This window comes from Hippopotamus amphibius, chromosome 4 (genome assembly GCF_030028045.1).
Source record: "Hippopotamus amphibius kiboko isolate mHipAmp2 chromosome 4, mHipAmp2.hap2, whole genome shotgun sequence".
Lineage (NCBI taxonomy): Eukaryota > Metazoa > Chordata > Mammalia > Artiodactyla > Hippopotamidae > Hippopotamus > Hippopotamus amphibius.
The window spans coordinates 131,984,044-131,998,775 of record NC_080189.1 but is presented as its reverse complement, the minus strand read 5'-3'; the positions used below and the strand labels follow the sequence as shown (position 1 = coordinate 131,998,775).

The 14,732-nt window shown below is 38.9% G+C and overlaps 1 protein-coding gene across 1 annotated transcript in view; it reads right to left on the bottom strand.

Moving 5' to 3' along the window:
• CACNB2 (calcium voltage-gated channel auxiliary subunit beta 2) overlaps positions 1-14,732 on the bottom strand; it is a 395,991-nt gene that overhangs the window by 259,203 nt on the left and 122,056 nt on the right. The window lies entirely within an intron of this gene.

The window sequence follows — 14,732 nt, the reverse complement described above, 5'->3', positions numbered from 1 at the left end:
CGCAACAAGAGAAGCCACCAGAATGAGAAGCCCATGCACCACAAGAAAGAGTAGCCCCCACTCTCTGCAACTAGAGAAAGCCTGCACCCAGCAACGAAGATCCAATGCAGCCAATAAATAAATAAATTAAAAAAAAAAAAAGAAATCACACTAAGAGGTGACCAAAAACCAAATGAACATGATCGATCCCTGAGATGCAGGTTCTATGGATCTGGGATGGTTCCACGGACCTGCATTTTTTGGACAAACATCCCCAAGAATTCTCATGCCAGTGACTCAAAGAACACAGCAAGAAACTGGTGTAAATTGCCAATGAATTCTATGTGTAAATTAAAAAGAGGTGATTTTTTATTGTGTATCACCAAATGATCTTAACCACTCTTTATAAAGCTTTCGAAAGTGATGATTAATATAGAGGTGTGTTACTTTGGGAGAAAAGAGAGATTCCAGATCTTTCTAGTGGATTCCTTTTTAAAACTCCCCCTTCCCGGCTATCCTGCCCTGCCCCCTTCAACCAGAACACTTGAAAAATCGTGAAGAAGCTTCTGTTCCTGATGAGAGTGTGTCCTATTAACCTTTGTAGGAAAAAAGGTTGCAATCCACCCCCTTTGAATGACCATCACTTTGTTTCATAGTCTGATATCCACCCAAAAGAACAACCTGATTTTCCCGATAATGAAATTACCGAAGAGGACTCAGTGACTCATTTGGGGAAGCTTCAAAGAATCACTGAGACCATCACACACACACACACAAAAAAGAGAGAGAGACAGACAGACAGACAGACAGAAACTTCAACATACCCACAGCCTTGGAAATGGCTTTGCCTCTTAGTCCTTTATTCTGCATTGCTGTTTGGAAATCAGAGTGGATTATATAAATTATTTATTCCTTTGGTGATGGAGAGAGAATGGTGATCGGCTCATCACAAAAGTGCAAGAGGAAAAAAAACCCCAGTAAACAAAAAATGAAGCTACTTCTGAGGATTCAAACAGAAAAGAATTGGCTGTTATCTCAATGTAATATCAAGAAAGAGAACAAACAGAAGAGTCTGGCTCAATGGGGAGCAGATCTATTCAGCAGAAAGGTCACCTGGCAATAGAAGGTCTCTAAACCAACAACACAAAAGGCTGCATCAGAGCAAGGCTACCTGCCTGAGCTGCAAAGGGGAAAGTAGGAGGAATGAGACATCTCCTAAAATAGGTGCCCCAGAGCTATATATGGGAAAGATGTTAGGGCAGCTTTTAATACTTAGAGCTGTTGAAGGCTTTAATTTCAGGCTTCAAAAAATAATAGGGCAGTGTTTTTATTTTTCAATGGCTGTGCTTAAAGAGATTTTCAAATATTTAAAAAAATTTTAAAAACATATTTACCTATTTTGTAACAAGCGGGGTTTTTTTTGTTTGTTTGTTTTTCCTTTTTTTTTTTTTTTTTTTTTTTTGGCCACACAGCTTGCGGGATCTTAGTTCCCTGACCTGGGATCGAACCCGTGCCCACTGTGGTGGAGGCACAAAGTCCTGGACCGCCAGGAAATTCCTGGTAACCAGGGGTTTTAAATGAAGCTAGTTTGTTGGTTTGGGTTAATTTCATCATTGAAATCAAGCTCAGATCTTTCCTGTACTGGAGCAGGTCCTTGCCATGGGTAAATGAACTGGTTCTTGCTTTAAATCCTTAAAAGAAATAACCAGAATCTAATCTAAACAATGAAAAGAAGCCTAGAGAGTAAAGGATGACATAGTTTCAAAGTCTTGCAACAAAATTCAGCTTCTGCTTTGTAAATATGAAGGAGATCAAGGAACCTAACTTTATGTCATCACAAAGCTGTGTGTGTGTGTGTGCGTGTATATGTGTGTTTACACAGATATATACACATGTATATAATGAACTTTATGTAAATATAAAATCAAAATTGCATATTATAATCATTAGTGGGAAGAGAAGGGTGGTCACGGAAAAGTAACAACTTGATGTATTTCTTCAGCACGATTTATTCATTTATTCAACAAAAATGTCTTGAACATTGGCCAAAGGTCAGCTATTCTTGCTCAACAACAGGGACACAACAATGCAAAGGGAACTAAGGGAACACAGAGTTCAAAGGCAGGGGGCAGACGCGTAAAGGAGTAATTATGAGCAGGTACAGCAAGTGCTGCTGTCGGAAAAGAGCAAGGATGCCTCACCTGGGCTCGGGAACAGACTCTACGAGGAGCAGAGGCAAAAGCTGTGGGGAAGTGAATGACAGCCAATGCCACTGGGTCTTCAGAGTGTGACAGTGCTAAGGGCTAAGGCCCAGGAGGCAAACAAAGGCTTGATCAAGAAGGGCCGTGTAACACGTTGATGGGACTGTCCTGATACTCTCAGAGAATGGGAATCCACTGAGGATTTTAAGGGAGGGAATAACGTGATTGCCTTTGAGAAAAACCACAGTGGCGGCTGCAATGTGGAGAAAGGATTGTGGACGAATGTAGACTAGGACAGGGAGAGCAGTCCAGAGGCTGCTGCAGCACTTTAGGAGGAAAAGAACTAGAGCCTAGAGTAGGGCCAAGCTAGGTGGAGTAGAGAAGAGAATAGGTTCCAGAGCTCTTGAGGGAGAAGTGACTGAAAGCGATGACTGATTGGATCTGAGAGTCAAGAGAAAGAGCAATCCCTCGTTTCCGGCTTGGACACCCGGGAGGATGACGATGCCTTCCCATCTGACCCATACGGTGGACGTGGATGCGGGTTTTGGTGTCCGAGTGGAAGGAAGAAGCAGAGATGAGGAGGACCAGGACGGAGACAGCGGAATTCAGCCTTGCACTGGCTGTGCCTGCAGTGCCCGTGGTGTTTTCAGATAAAGGCGTGGAGAGGCTGTGGGTTGGTTACATGGGTCTGAAACTTGGAAGAAGGATCTGAGCTGGACATATGATGCAGGGGCCATCAGCCCAGGCATAGAACAGTTTTTCCTTCAATCATTTTGGCCATTTCTTCTAAGGCTCCTTTTCTTTAGCCTGCCCTTCTTTTAACCTTTCCTCAGGTGTATGTCAGTATTCATGAGCTTCTCTGAGTACAGAGGTTTGACCACCAATGGAAGGAATATCAATATAAATAAGAAAACGAAGATACGGTATGTATAGGAGAAGGAATCGGAAGAGATATATGGAAAGAGGCAAAGGCGGCGTCACAGAGGCGAAGAAAAAGATGGTTCAAGACAGTCGGATGGGGCTGTGACCAGTGGATCTGACCCTCTTGTCCACTTTGGCTGGAGGGAAAGGACTCACTAGGCCAGCATAAATTAATGGGAATATCTCCTAAGATGATTTATGCTCCTCTGCTCAGACCTCCATTTACTTAGGAAATATGCTAATAATAAAGGCCTGCCGGAGTGCAAGTGGATTTGACCATCCTTCGTGAAACAGTTCTTAGGCTGCAAAGCAAAGCATTCGAACCCTCTCCTATATTTGAGCACATCCACCCGTCACACCCCCGAAGAACCAGCCCAGAAAACCAGCCAAAATCTACCCTCCTTGTTTCCAAGTACCTGGAGTACACAGGAAACGTTCTCAACTAACAGATTCGCCAATTTCTGGATTATTCTCAATCCATGTATTTCAAATTGAGCGTTGTCTAATGAGCTTGGATAGGCATTATATACATTAACATATTTTATAAGCCTTTCTCAAAGAAGGTGAGGGATAAATTTCTTTAAAGGCATTTACCACATTCAACAGGTATTACAAAAATAAAACGTACTTATTCTGAAAAATCAAGTGACATAAACAGTAAAATCCCACCTGGTCCTTGATAAGCCCACTTCTGTGAGCTGCCCACACATTGCTATAGCCTTCTAGGCCTCTTCTTAAATACCACATAGACACAAACAAATACCCACGCAGACATACACACACGTAGAGAGAACGCGATTATACTATACACAATGCTCTTCAACTTACTTTGTATGTAACATATGCTTAGAATGTAGACCTCCTTCTCTGTTGGTCTCGACCTCCTTTCTCTTTAACGCTGGTATGGTATTATTCTCTGGTACAGGTGGTGTGTCATCTGTTTTTTTCCTACTGTTGGATATTCTCCTTAGGTCAAACATTGTAATGTTCCCCTAAGCTCGTACATCTCCAGCATCAGGCTAGGACTTCCTGAAGGTAGGGGTTAGGGGTGCAGTCCTCTCTATATTTTGGACTTTGGGGATAGCCCTGGGCAAAGAGCAGGCGCTAACTGCTTCACGAATGAATGGGAGGATGATGACTCTCGCAGCTCTTTGTAATTAAATAAACTTTACAGAAGCTTTCTTTACAACAATGAACTCATCCTTCCGAAAGTGATGGCTCTTTCTCAGCAACTTTCTTACCTCAGAAGTAGTGCTCAGATGCAGAAGGGCGCGGGAATAAGAATAATTAAAACAGTTCACACATAATCGAGTACTTCCTAGGAGCCAAGTGTTTTCCTTGTTTAACCCACGTAATGTTTACGGCCAACCTATGAGTAAGGGTCTATGGTTAAACCAGCACATGAAAAGATGTTCAACATCACTAATTATTAGAGAAATGCAAATCAAAACTACAATGAGGTACCACCTCACACCAGTCAGACTGGCTGTCACCAAAAAGTCTATAAATAATAAATGCCAGAGAGAGCGTGGGAAAAGGGGACTCTCTTACACTGTTGGTGGGAATGTAAACTGGTGCAGCCACTGTGGAAACTGTATGCAGGTTCCTTAAAAAAACCAAAAATAGAGCTACCACATGACCCTGCAATCCTACTCATGGGCATATATTCAGAAAAAACCATAATTCGGAAAGATACAGACACCCCAATGTTCATTGCAGCACTATTTACAATAGCCAAGACATGGAGGCCACCTAAGTGTCCATCGACAGATGAATGGATAAAGAAGATGTGGTACATACATACAATGGAGTATTACTCAGCCATTAAAAAGAAAATAATGCCATTTGTAGCAACATGGATGGACCTAGAGATTATCATACTAAGTGAAGTCAGACAAATCATATGATACCACTTATATGTGGAATCTAAATTATGACACAAATGAACTTATTTATGAAACGGAAATGGACTCACAAAGAAAACAAACTTATGGTTACCAAAGGGGAAAGGTGGGGGGGAGGGATTAATTAGGAATTCGGGAGTAACATATACATACTACTATGTATATAATAAAACAGTAGGGAACTACTGTATAGCACAGGGAACTACACTCAATATTTTGTAATAACCTATATCGGAAAAGAATCTGAAAAAGAATATATATATTCTGAAAAAGTATATAGATATATATATGTGTATATATATGTATATATATCACTTTGCTGTACACCTGAAACTAACACACATTGTAAATCAACTATACTTCAATAAAAACATATTGAAAAAAAATGATTCTATGGCTTTTTCTCATTTAACAGAAAGGGAACTTGAGGCACAGAGTGATGGAGTGACTTGCCCAAAGGTCTACAATGTACAGACCCTGTGCCCTGGCTCCAGTACGTCATACACATATTAAACCACATCTCCCCACTCCCATGTTTATTGAGGCATTAATCACAATAGGCAAGATAGGAAACAGCCTATGTGTCCATCAATGGATGAATGGATAAAAATGTGGGATATATATGTACACCTCCCCCCCCCCACTGGATAGTTAAGATGTGGTACCTATATACACACAATACAATATTATTCAGCCATAAAGAAGAAGTCCTGCCATTTGTGACAACATAGCTGGAACTTGAGGGCATTATGCTAAGTGAAATAAGTCAGAAAGCGAAAGACAAATACCACATGGTATCACTTACATGCGGAGTTGAAAAAAAAAAAAAAGTCAAACTCATAGGAACAGAGAACAGTAAAGTGGTTGCCAGGGGCTGGGAGCTGGGGGAAATGGGGAGAGGTTGGTAAAATGGCACAAGCTTTCAGCTCTAAGATGAATAAGGTCTGTGGATCTAATGAATTACATGGTGACTTGAGTTGATACCACTGTATTGTAGAATTGAAATTTGCCAAAAAGAATGGAACTTCAATGTTCTCATCAAAAAAAATAAAAAAGAAAAAGAAAAGAAAAAAAGATAAATATGTGATGGATGATGTGTTAATTACAGAGATGGAAGGAACCCTTTCACGATGTATACATTTATCAAATCATCATGAGGTACACTTTAAATAGCTCATAATTTTGTCATTTTTACCTCAAAAAAACTGAAAAAAATTTAAATGTTATCTTCCTAAAAATAAGGACACAAACAAACCTGCGTCTCCAGTGGGAAGAAAAGCAGTGAGTGATAACAGGAGGGGTTGAGAAGACTCGAAAGCGACGAGAGGATCCCACGTCTCTGAAAAGTCATCAACCAGCTTATTTTCAATACGCGCCCGGAGGTTGCAAACTGCTAACTTAATTTCATCCTCCCCCTCTGTGCTCCTTAACACTTCTAGGCCTGCTCATCCTTCTCATTTTCTGTTAATAAAATGTCCTCATGTACTGAAGCTTATAATTAAAGCAAAATTTAAAGCTCTGAAAAAAATGAAGTCGTCAAGTAGCATTTTTATTGTGAAATATTTTACTCATGGCCCTCATTTCTGAACCTGAGGTCTACTGCTCTGATGTCAGCATCTACCGTTTTAAGGATATTTTCACATCCTAGAAAGATGCACACAAGTTAAATTTTTTTCTTTTTTTAGAATTAATGGCATGACAAATTTGAAGGATCACAGTAAAGATTTTAATAGAGCCAAAATTAAAAACTATTAAAAACACACGCAGTCTCAAATCTTGAGAAAATAACTTTAAGAGTAGGCTAGGCAAAATATGTATAAATTTGACTTTTCAAGACACAGGTTTTAAAAGCCAAATGATACCCTTCAAGGACATCTTAAGACATAGTGGGAAAAGCACCACATTATATAAGGTATATAATATATAAATATGCATATAATATATATGTATGTATATAGATATACACACCTATATTAAAACCACTATGCATATGAATCTTATTCCTTCATTTGTTGGAAAACAAAATTGATTCCTCTCAAAACTCTTGAAGAAGGCTTTTGCCGTAAAAACACATTTTCCAGAACATATGTAATAAGTGTATAGCTTAAACTTATTTTCCCTAATCAGACAATTATGATAATTTGGAAAACGTATGAATTGTGAGAAAAAACTATAATTCATAAAATATATTACCTACAATTCTGCTAAGCAGAAATCTGTATTACTGGCCCTTCAGTACAATACTTCTCAAGCTCAATGATAATTGAGTTTTATACTCAAAAGTACCATAAAAATTTGGCGTTAAATTTAATTATAATCCCGTTACTTTAACTTAGGACTACATTCCAAATAAGATGCACAAAACATGATACATGGAATAAAAATAAATCTCAGTTTGAATCGCAGCTTGGCCCCTATCAGATTCTGTGGCCTGTGGTGATACAGTTACTTCTCTCATTTGAAGTTTTCTCATCTATAAAATGGTGTTATCATCACTTGTCTTGTTTTTTATACTCTTAAAGGTTGTTTTAATGTCAAATGACATGATGGGCCTAGAAGTATTTTGTAGTGGATAAAGAAGCTGTGAGAAATTAACTATATATACAAATATATAAAGGAATATATATATATATATATATATATATAATGGAATATCTATATAACGGAATATTATATATAATGGATATATGTAATATAATATATTACATATAATGGAATATTACTCAGACATGAAATTTTGCCATTTGCATCAATGTGGATGAACCTGGAGGGTGTTTTATGTTTAGTGAAATAAGTCAGACTGAGAAAGGCAAATACTGCGTGCTTCTCTTATACGTAGAATCTAAGAAATGAAAGAAACAAGTGACTATAACCAAGCAGAAAGAGACTAACAGAACAAACAAGTGGTAACCAGTGGGGAGAGGAAAGAGGGGAGGTGAAATGAAAGAGCAGGGGATTAAGGGGTACAAACTACTATGCATGAAATAAAAAAGCTGCAAGGATTTATACTACAGCACAGGGAATACAGACCATATTTTATAATAACTTTACGCGAAATGTAATCTGTAAAAATACTGAATCTCTACGTTGTACGCCTGAAACTAACATAATACTGTAAATCAACTATACTTCAATGTTAAAAAGAGCAATTAGCTACCATGTTCCTCCCGACCATCCCCTCCTGCTCTCTTCCTACAGTTTCTCCATCTCATGATCTCATTTCACTGTGGCTCCCAGAGTTTGAAAAACAATTGTGGAGCAGGCAAGACGTTAGGGGCTGACAAAAAAACATTACATTTTTAAAAAAGAGTTTTGCATTGAAGCATAGTTGATTTACAGTGTTGTGCTACAACCCTGTATTTATTTATTTTTGTTTTGCTTTGTTTTGTTTGTTTTTTGTCTGTTTCATGTTAACTCCCCCAAAATACCGTCAAGCTTGTCCTATTTTCCAGATTATAGAGATAAGAAAGCTGAGGCTCAGAAAGAACAGCAACAAAAAAACTCCCCATGATCACACAGTAAATAAACGATAACATCAAGAGTCAAACCCAGGTCGGCCTGATTCCACATTCTAATTATGTCTGAATATACCATTTTGTGTCTAATCATTTTATTATGCTAGGCATCAATTCCTTTTTTTCCTTGTCAGTTCTTTTTTGAACAAAGAAGCCTCAAAAGACAGAGAACCTAACAGAAAATGAATCAAGCAACTCAAACAGGTACTTCCCAAAAGAGATTATCCAAGTGGCCAACAAATAAATGAGAAGGTACTTGATTTCAATAGTCATCAGAGAAATACATGGGGTACTTGTTGTACACATTTACCAGACTGGCTAAAATGTAAAAGACAACATCAAGTTTTGGTGAGGCACTGCTGGAGAGAGTGTAAGTTTGGAAAGCTCTTTCCCAGCACAGACTTCAGCTGAATATATGTTTATGCCCCATGACTTGGCAATTTCATTCCTAGATTAACCTCCACAGAGCACAGGGAACTCTACTCAATGCTCTGTGGTGACCTAAATGGGAAGGAAATCCAAACAAAAGGGGATATATGTATACATGGAGCTGATTCACTTCTCTGTACAGCAGAAACTAACCCCAATTTAAAAAATGCAGACATAAGCATCGATAAAATAACACATCACAAACATTTATAACAGCAGCATTTACAATAGCCCCGAACTGGACTATACCTGAATGCCTCCCAGCTGCAGAATGGAGGACTGAATTATGGTTTAGGCACACAGTGGAATACTATACAGCCATGAAAATCAGCAGACTACAGCTATAACTGTGAAACCACATGGGTTAATCTCATAAATACAATGATGAACAACATCAGCTGAACAAAAAAGAATATATATGGGATGAGACCATTTGTATGAAATTCGGAAAAAGGAAAAACAAATCCACGATGCTGGAAGCCAGATTAGGGTGGACGGTGGAGGAGGGGGAGCTGATCGGTGAGTGGAAGGTAGGATACAAGTTCTGACATCGCTTGGTTTCTTGATTCTGGTGCTGCTTACACACACTTGTTCACTTTGGGAACTTTTATCAGACTCAGCACTTAAGATTTCTGCACTTTTCTGCGTGCATGCTATCTTCAATAGAGTTTACCCCAAAAGAGTTAGTATCAATCTCTTCTCCTCCAAAGCATGCACATCTCCGTATTTTAGAAGTGACGCACAGAGATGCACACAGAACTTACCAGGCTTCTATACTTTTTAAGTTTAAGAGTATTTATTCAGCTGACAGATTTTCATGTCATTTAATAAAACAAAAATAGCAGGACAGCTGAGATAAAAGTAGGAATTATGTCTGAGACACGAAGCTGGGTTCTAAAAGAATGATTGCTCTGTATAAATAAAATAATGAAGACTAGATCTTGAGTTCAAATACTCAGTGATGCCCAAAAGAGAGGCTTATGAATTGCGTCTTACAGAGGATGGGAGGGGCTACAGCCTGAGCGCTCACAGGACAGTATCTGAATATGAAGGCAACATGACGCAAGTTAGGGGAGGGCACCTAATAAAGGTGACAGCTGCGGAAGGTAAGAACCTAGGAACCAAAGGACTATGGCGTATGTACATAACTTTATTCAAAACCCACAGAACTTTCAAATTCTTTCTAAGAGATGATGTGAGACTAAGAGGAATTCTTGAGAAAACTGTCATACTAAAAAAAGATATAAAAAGTAGTGAAGGATGGAGATACACATACAATACCACACACACCATACCAACTGAATTACATATTATACCTAATATATATATTTATAGGTATAAATATATATAAATTTAACATTTAACTCCAAAGCTTTAGTTGGAACTTACTACTGGCCTGATCTTAGTCATCTTCCCATCAAACTGATAATAAATTGGAAAAAGGACACCAGGACAGTCCACTTAATGGACAAGGCCCCCATCCCTTGTGCTACATATGGGTTTGGGCGCCCTTTGCCCTGTTGTCTACCTGTTTATTCAAAGAGAAGCTTCAAGACTCCATGTGTTGTCTGCTTTGCAGGCAAATGAGAGCTCTTACTGCCAGATATATACTTAGAGGTTCTTTTCCTCCAAGGAAGTGAAATATGTTTCAGATTTAACATGCTACAGTATTGGGTCGACTATCTATAAAGAAAACTGCAACCCATATACTAAACTGTCAGAGAAAAGAGGCTAAAGTAGCAGCAGGTGGGTTACAGGTTAGAGTTCCCGAGAGACAGATGTTCTAAAATAAAGGAACATTTGTTTCCAGTGACCAAGGTGTGTGAATTTCTTTGAAGGTATATTTGTGCTATATGTTTTGTGGTTCCTTCACCAAACCATGGGATAAAAAAGTTTGAGAATTAGCAGATGAACCAAATCTTCTAACCTTTCAGTCAAGACTCCAGAAAATACAGTGTATGCTGTCTCTTCTATTTATTTACGTGTTCAATGTCAGGAAAAGGACAAAAATAAGTTGGGTAAAAAAAAAATGACTGCTTTGTTTCTTTCAGAATTCCTCTAGCCAGTAGGCTACATAACCACAGATTTCTTCCAATTCATTATACAAGAAGAAACAGAAATATACGAAACTATGAAATTGTCAGTCTTCATGAATCTATAAAAATATGGATTTTAAATTTCAAGTGGTTTCTATTTTTAATCTAAGATTTTTCTTTATGTGGGTAATTTTAGACTTTAAAAACTTTCTAATACTTATTCCCAAACCCTATTAAAAAGCAATTTTTCTGTTAAAAAAATACCTATTTCTGCGATGTCGTCTTTAAAAATCTTTGCTGGCTACCTCACTATTACATTTATTCCTCACGTGTCAACTGTTGCATTCACAAGACAAATAACCCTTAACAGATAACCATTACAAAAATCTTTAAGTTAAAGGGGCTTTTTATGCTCTTACTTATTTAATAAAATTCAATGTCCTCTTTATGATTTGATAGGAATATAATTATCTTTCCCATCTTCCCACCCACCCTGGTCTCCAACTTTATTAGGTAGATCGTATCAGATTTTGACCTTGTTTGTCCTGGAAGTGTCACATATATCTCTTGTAGTGGCCAAGTTTCCAAGGTCACAGTTCTCCCTACACGTACACCCTTAAGTATTGATTAGCTCTCTTTGTAGATTTTCTATTTGTTTTGCAGCCAGGAATCTCAGATCAGTGTGAAGCAATTCAGCACTGCAGTTTGTCCAGCCTGTATAAACCTCTTGTTCCCTTTCACATCACTCCCTGAAAATCAAGTAGCCACACGCAAAAGGAGGATGAAAACAAAACAAGCGTTTCCTCCGAGCTTGTCGGCTAGCATAATGCACTGCATCTTTCAGTTAGCATCCAATCTTCTTAAGTAGTGATACTTCAGTGTTTGTGTAAGCCTGCTTTGTAGAATTTAATACTCAGACAGCCATTTTGCAAAACACAGCAGGTCCATGAAATAAGGGCTATTTCAGTGAAAGAGTCACAGGATGATAAAGCTGCTGTAAATGCTGTCGTAACTGCAACAGCTGTGTCATCCATCAACTGATTATCATCTACTATTTCCCTAAAGCTGTTCGAAATAGGATTTAATGGGAGCCTCCGTGGCTATCTTTAATTTGACGAACTCCATGGTATTTCTCCCTAAAAAAAAAGATTTTTTTTCTCATGCCATAATTCAAAGATGAAAACGGGACTACTCTACGTAAAAGAGAATATCAACTGGTTTGAACTGATAACAGACCTCTGAGACAATGCACTTCCCAAGCGATCCCAGTGCAAGTTATTTCCGACCTTATCAAAGTAACACGGCACAAAAGATACATTAAAAAAAATCTCCAGAAAAAAACCAACAACTCAGAATCACATATACCTCAGGTGGCTCGAAAACTCGTTGTACAAATGATTGATTCTCTGACTGATCCCCAGCACAGGGATTAAAAACATCGGAAAGAGGCAACATGCACCAGACAGACACGAATAGTATTTTCAGCCCCTAGCTGCAATTTACAGCAATAGAAACTTACATAGGACACCCGTGCTCGCCTCCGATGCACCAGCCCACAGCACTGCATGAAGAGCCGTGCAGAACGCAGTCAGCGTGTGGCTTCACCGAGCTGCACTGAGCCTCTTCTTCTCATCACAGCCACTGTCCATGTCTTCCCACCTTCCACTCCCAGGTAAGAGGCATGGGCAAATCAACACTTAGCTTCTGCCTCCTAGGTAGTTTCTAAAGACACCACCGTTCCTGCAGGCATGCCCAAACTTTGTTTCCCCCCTCTTTCTTTTTCGGGGAATCCGATCTCTTCTTCTTCAGGGAAGAAACTGACCAGAAATCGACCCAAAGTATCATTTATTTTCCTGAAATGACTATTGCTAATATACAGCTGTGACTGTCCGGATCATGAGAGTTTCTTGGCCACGTTTTCACAGTAGCCATTCTCAACTGGGGAGATTTGTCAAACAGCAGAGAATCTTTGCATTTCACAAGCCGGCAGTCTCCTGCATTTTACAAGAGGAGGCCTACTCCTGGTGCTGTTTATGTGACTGCCTCTGAGAACGCGGCTGCTCTCGCGGCTGCTCTGCCACTACTGCTTTCCTCCCCACGCACAGACTGCCAGCAGCATCCTTGCTTCCGCGGTGCCTCCGTATCACTTTGGGCATATCTGATCTGCGACTTCTCCCTCCTCCCTTTCCTCTGAAAAATTACAGAGTCTAGACTTTAATTCACTCCGGATTCCTAGGACTACAGAAGCACCCTCCAAATTGTCAGACGCTTCATCTTGCAGTACGTGTTTCACATGAATTGTAGGAAGGATTGGACTCAGGACCCAACTCATTCAGCCACTACAGCTACACAGGTTTGTGTGTGTGTGTGTTTTGCTCACTGCCAAATACTCATTTTCTATGTGAAAGCACATTAAATAAACATAACTCTGGCAAGCAAATCTGATCTGAGTCAGACCTCATTAATTAATTAGCTAATATATCACCTATGATTTAGACACAAGAAACTCAATAAGCCTGCCTTCCAAGCCCGAGATCTCACAAATGAATACTCCTTGTAAGCTGTAATTTACATCCTTTTTCTAAAGACCGTTTGCAGAGAGGGAGCTGATTGCCGCATTCCTTCTAAAAGGCTTGTACCTGTCACATCTGAAAAGATGAATGATTAAGGCATTTGGGGATAAAACTATTAATTTATACGGTATCGACTATTCTAACAGGTAACGATTTATATAGCCACAGCTATTGATCCACATGCCCACGTCCTTCCACATACTATTGCCACTTGAGAAGGTGTTTTAACTATTTCATGTCACAGAGTGAGATCACCCACCAGTATGCTCCGTAGGTCCATGGAAAGTGCAAGCCTATTAAGTCCCAACACTTTACCCTTCCATCCTGAAAACCTATAATTTAAAGTAACAACTCTATGTTATTATTATTCGTAGTCTAAGAGGCTGAGCTGAAAAAAACCTGCCTTAGTTCAATGTTCTTATATGACTAATAAAAGAACAGAGGCTCCAAACAGTCAAGTGTTTTGTTCATAAGTAACATAAGCAGTCGTATTACTAATATCTAGTAATGTATGTAGTTGAACTAGTCTGTGAAAATTCTTTGGTTTGATCCTATACTGATGAATCCTCCATATAGCTGAAGGTCCAAAAGGGAATGATGGGTAGGCTATAGATAGATAAGAAGGTTCTTTTGGGGATTATATGAGGAACCGAAAGTAAAGTAAAATTTTTGAATCACATGGCAAATTATCCGCTGAAGTAAGTCCTGGAAAATAACTCAACATTTTCTGGACCATACAAGAGAGATTTCTAGTAGGAAGGGTATCACTTTGGTTTCTGAAATCAACTTTAGGGAGAAAGAGAGGAAGTAATATAAGAGAACGTGTCATTCAAAGTCAAGCTTTTTCTTAAGGCCCCCTTCACCACCCTCAACCAGGACACATTTACTAGAATAACTGAATGAAAATAAAAAATAAAAACAAACTCCAAGTTAGAACAAGATGAAAGCACTGGAAACATGATCTATGAATTTGATTTGGAATTCACTTAACTTCTTATCAACTATATTATTATACACAATATGAGAGAAATCCCCTAGTTCATTAGAGATGCCACTCATTTTGCCTTTCCAGAATCCACAAGAGGAGGCCAAGCACTAATTTGATTTGGCAAACATTTATCCAGCATCTTCTATTTGCTTGGCACTGTCCTAGGTGCTGGAAATAGGAAATGAA